Here is a 5961-nt window from a genome sequence, read left to right as displayed (position 1 = left end):
GTTCAGCTAGTCACTACTTCTAGAAGTCTAAGCCCAGCTTAGGGATCTATGTGATACTAACCAGAACTAGAATTTAAAGTGGATGAACCTAACTGCATATCAGTGACAAAATTTAATTTCCATGGCATTCTTTTCTTTAAGTATTTGTTATGATTATTTCATTTTGAAAGTCAAAAATATTTTCCAAGATTAGCTTTTGGAGTTATTCTCACTGCACAACTCCCCAAAGCAGTAAAACAACATACTTGAGAGATAATTTTTACATGTTAAAGGGTTAACTCTGGTGTGCTCAGATAAAGTCCTATGCTTTGAGTCAGAATTTTGCTTTAGTAGGGACTAAAGGACTGAATAAATAACTAATCTGCTCCTTAACTTACTATTATAAGAATCTTTTTTTTTTTTTTTTTTTTTTTTTTTGTGTGTGTGTATGTGTTAATCTAATAGGTCTTTTGTTAAGCTATAGAGCAATAACAGTTTTTATGCTTTGTGTTATACTGTGGAAACATTAGCAGATGAAATAAAAGTAAATTTGGCTTTCTAGTACTTAGAAGTGTTCACTTTGAAAATTATTTACGATACTCAAAGAAACACTTTGTAAATAACAGGAAAGCATCAGAATTCAAACACAGATTGTAGTATTTAGTCTTGTCTTTCCATTGTTAACCATTTCAGTCCCACAGCATTGTTCAATAAAATCAAAGCTGCCTTTTAGACACCTCTCCTAAAGGAATTAGAAATCAGCAGAAATAAATGAAGCTGTCTGCAAGCGACAGCTATAAAGGGAAACCCAGAGAAAGAGGAAGGTAAAAAAAAAAAAAAAAAAAGGTGCTCCTGTGAGCAGATGATAAAACAGATGCTGTAAAGCAACAAGGGGATTGCATTATTTCTTCTCCAGAATTGACGATCGTTTGATAAACAGCTAGTCATGCTCCTGGAAAACATTGTCCATCAGTGCATATCAGTACAAATTAATGATGACATGTCCTGATTAAACTTGCTGTGCTGTGAAATGCAATGCATTATCTGCATGGCAGTAAATGAACGCTTGCAGGGAGTGAATGAACAAGCAAAGCCACACATCTCAGGTTAGGTCTCAAGTCCTAGCTGCTTATGGTGAGATAGATGTTTTATTGACAAAATCAGCCTTATACTGTAGATTTTGCAGGCTGCAGCTTTTGGTTTTGTTCATTAAGAGACATCTTGATAACATTCTTTCTCTAAAAGTAGACTATTTCGAATTTCAAAGTTTTCAGTCAAGTTTTTGTATCCCTTCCTTATGTGTGCTGTGTACATCAATAAGAAGTTTATCTTCGAAATTAACTGAATGCTACAAATGTAATAGGGGCAAGTTCACAACACGGTCCAAAAGAAACTTTGCCTGAGTAAGAGCTAATTGATCTCTTAGTAAGGATTTGTTAGATCACCTAGAGGGTCAGTTTTTAAAGTTAAAGCCAAATAATATTATACTTAAGATTTCAATGTAACTGAAAAAAAATGTAGAAAAAAAGAATAAAAAATAAAGGAAGAAAAAAAGAAAAAAAAAAAGAAAGTTTATTATAAACACCCTAAGGCCACAAGATTCATTTGACTTTCTCTTCCCTAACAAACAGGAAGCCCTTCTGTAAGAACTAGACATTTTTCTTGAAATAAATAAATAATTACATATTTAACACTTTCACTTTATTAATGCATTTCTGATGTAAGTTAAAAATAATTATCCATGGAGCTAAACAAACCATGCTTCTAAAGGAAGACAGCTCAGCTGAACAAATGTTTTCTCCAACAGGTAGGTTACTTGAGGGAGGGAGGGAGAGGCAGGCATATAGGACAGGGATGGGACAAGCTTTGCAACCTACACTGCAGAAAGGAAGGACCACTCAAGGCAGTAGGAAACATTGTCAGTACAGCTAGCAGAATCTGGATATTTTTTTCCCCACATCTGCAAAACATATTGATGCTGGTAGACTCAATCCAGATGGTTAGATGAAGTCTGAAGTATTTTTCATTACAATTATTTATCCTTCTTTTATTTTGGTTAACTAACCTTTCAGGTCAGATTCCAATCTCACATAAAATCTAGAACAACTTGGCTGATGGCCATTGACTTACATTACAGTAAATGAGATTAGCTTCCAGTCCAATTGTTGTAATTTCTGCAAAGGAAATGCATAATGGAGCAACAGTGACATTTCCCTTATACTTTTATTTTTTCAGGGAACTGATTGTAACAAATAAAAAAAAAAATACCACTGGAATCTTGAAAAAATAAGATATTTAACCCCTTTTAGTACTTAACTTTCTCTGTACACACCACGTGGACCATAAATGAGAGGGAGGAGATGTATGCTCATTTCTACCTACTTCCCTGCCTAAAAATATTTGGTAAAGAAATATGGCTATGCAAAGGTCTTCTCTGAAGCTTTAATTCCTACATTAAGAAGCTATAGAAGAAGAATTAACCATCCAGGAAAATGTAAAGAAGCAAGAACTTCAGCTATCTGAAAGTCATGCAAAATACCCTGAAAGTCTTGGTCAAGAAATAATGCAATGCAGAGAGCAGCCTTTAAACTATTTCTAGTCTTCCTAAGTTTTAATAAAAAAGGTCAGGGCAGGAGATAAGAGAAGGCAAGGGAATAATCAGTACTATGTAGATTTAAGATAGGATTCTTCCTTTATAAAGTAGTTTGATAAAGTTGCAGAAACCCAGGCTATTTTGCAGGCAGGCAGTTAAGGATGCTAACATCAGACTAATGTTTTCACCTGGCTGCATAGCTTGTGACATACCAATGCAGCCTGACAAAGAAAATGCCTTCATCTTGTAGACAGTCTCTAAAATAGAAAAATGCAAGACAATGCAACTTTTTTTTTCCTCCTTTTTTTCATGTGGACTTCAACTTTTTTAAAAAAAAAATGTATTTATGAAATAAAGGTTTTAATTAAAGCTACCTTCTATACAATGCACAGCACTTCAGCTCTGTTGCAAATAACACATTAATTTCCCCTGACTCCAAGTAATCTCACTTTCTCTCTTTTATCCCTGAACACATCTTGCTTGGTTGAACACCAGTGGGAAATAACAGGTGGGGGCTATAAAAAAGGTAGCTTACTGGAAGTTAAGACAAACTCTACATTTTGTTTTTTCTCTTTATTTTTATATATATTTTTTTCTTGCAGATGTCCCCCACCAAAATTATGGAATGAGCCTTAACAATGCATCTTCTCACTGAAGGAATGGAAATGAAACTTTAAGAGAAATAAAGAGTATCAAAATAAATGAACATATACTTAACTCCAGAAATTACCACTACATTGTCATTCTGTAGGCATTCTAAGCCATGACTTTGTCTTTGTGACTTCAAGTACTAGTATCTGACATTCATGATATGATCTTGCATGCCCATATCATTGTTAAAGTAAAATGTCTTGTATTTTTACTCAAGTCAAAATCAAGAATACAATACCTTTTTTCTCTTGCAGATATTCTACAAAAACTCTCCAAGGTTGTCAGGTCTAGGATTATTATTATTAAAGATATATATATTTTTAAATCTGCTATTACAAACATGTCCAGGGGGACCTTGTGTGACAAAGACTCTACAGTTCCTTCCACTAGTAGTGAGGATGCAATACGAAGAAATGAAATCCCTTTATATGTCACAGTTGTTGTCTTGGCCAACAAAACAGAGCATGTTTGGAAGAGTGTCAGAAAAGAAAGCTGAAACTGTGACTGAGTAAATTCTGTATCTGGGTTCACGTTCTCTGCAGATCATGCACAGATGGGACCTGCAGTATAGTCAGTGAGCTATAAATTCACCTGCCAACAGCAACAAGAGATATACTTCTGTTGCCGTAACATTGGAATGAATTAGTTATGGACCAGAACCACTGCTGTGTTAGATGTTACAACACTACACAATCTGGAGAAGGACCTGCCATAACTCTTCTCCCTGACTCAACAAATTAACCTTGTGATTTAAAAATAGGTTAGAGACAACAGTTAAATAAAGATGCATAAGATTATGCAAGAAACTTTCCAGTTTTTGTGGTAATACCTGAAACATGGTCTTTTTGTAGATATTTGAAGGAAGGATTTGAAAGAAAACAATGAAGTAACTTTTTAGATGTTTCCAGAGGAATTTTATTCAAATGTATTCAATACATCATGTACTAAAGACTAAAAATCTTTAAGGTCTACCTTATTAGATAGTCATCATGGCTTGATTAGATATCTCATACAAATAGGTACTTGCCTTTGTATTGAACACATTACATAGAATGCGCACTCTAAATCTAGAATGATTTTAGGTACAGATACAAAACCGCCTTTTGTTAAGGTAGGCACAAGCCAAATGAACTGTATCTACTGTAAAGGGGTGGGATGCAATATAGCATGTGAGAAAATATGAGATTTCAAACTGACAGACTGGGGATCTTTTAGAGGTGAATCCTGAATGGATCTGAACAGGAAAGAAAATTTACAAGGATTTTGATGGAGACACAAAATAACGAGCACTTTAGAAGTACATGAACAAAGCAAAGGAAGGAAACTAACAGAGGGAAAATGAAGCAATGGAAAAACAAAATTTTCAAAAATTGAAAAGAATGCATTCAATTGATTTTTATGATTGAAAGTAAAGATTCAGTAGGGATGAGCCAGAATTCAGAGAAATACTAAGTAGCAGGCCAGCCTAATGATGTGCATGGAAATAACTGAATGAAGCCAAACCAAGAAATTAAAACCAAGAACCTTGTACCTTCTCAGCATTCAGTGTGGTCATGTAACAACTAAAAGTACTACTTTAAATATCTATTCTCACTTCTCCTTTACCAAATGATTATATCAATGAGTTAATTTATAATCCCACATTCAACATTTTTCTGAGGAAAAAGATTATCAGTTTTTAGGAATGCTGTTTTTTGGTCTAATGAAAAGTAACTGCTGTTCTTCCTCAGATTATAGATCTGGAGGAGAAAATGCCATAAAATATGTTTTGTTATGTTTTAGTGTGCTGTTTGATAATGTTAACCAACAATCCAATTACAGTGAAATGAATGAGCTATGAGATTAGCTTTATACCTTTGGACAGCATGAGTTTGAAGAAGTACAACGGCTACCAAAGATGACGAAACAGCAGTCAGAGTACAGACAGAAAGTTGCAAACAGAAAGCTGTATATAATTGCAAGGGAATGAATATGTACACTTTGTACAAAATTTATATATTTTTCTGATGTAACACATGTTATTCAAGGTTTGCACACATGCTTTTTGTGTGTGTGTGTGTGTGTGTGTGTGAGTGATGTTTTTTATATAGCACCTAGCATAAGATACATAAGCACTGGTAAAGGCCTGACTCACTATGCGTCACTGCTGTTCTAAGCATAAAAGACAAGAAATACAACAGCAGCAGCTACTCTAGGCAAAAATAATTAGGAGTGGGTTGTGTTATGCTGTACATAGACATGGCTTTGCAGCTCTGCGTGGGAGTCCCTTAAGGCAACAACACAGAATTTGATACCAAGTCAATATTCCCTTGAACATATAAGTCCTTAGAGCTACATTCAAAGCAAATATTTATGTGTACCATACCTTGGTGTTACATTTCCCCAGCAATGGGATTCAGAGTACTGAGGGTAGATCTTTAAGGCCCTTAATAGTGAGAATAGAAGGATATTTGGATACACAAACCATGAATTCTGCATTTGAATTGACGCATGCAAAATAAAACATTTTGTGTGAGCTGCACCTAGTTGGAGCTTGAACATCCTCTTGCTCCTGAGATTTAAAGAGTGGAGTCTGACTAGAGGTCTTTAACTGGCTCTTAAAAAAAAAAAAAAAAAGTGACAGTATTTACAATGCCAGAGTAAATGTGAAACATTTAATTTCCTCCTTAGTCTAAGAAATTTCAAATTCACATTTCTCAGCAAAATGCCTGAGCACCAACCAATGGAAAAACCCAGGG

This window comes from Anas platyrhynchos, chromosome 2 (genome assembly GCF_047663525.1).
Source record: "Anas platyrhynchos isolate ZD024472 breed Pekin duck chromosome 2, IASCAAS_PekinDuck_T2T, whole genome shotgun sequence".
Classification (NCBI taxonomy): Eukaryota; Metazoa; Chordata; class Aves; order Anseriformes; family Anatidae; genus Anas; species Anas platyrhynchos.
The sequence above is the reverse complement of the archived record's forward strand: the minus strand, read 5'-3'. Positions refer to the sequence as shown.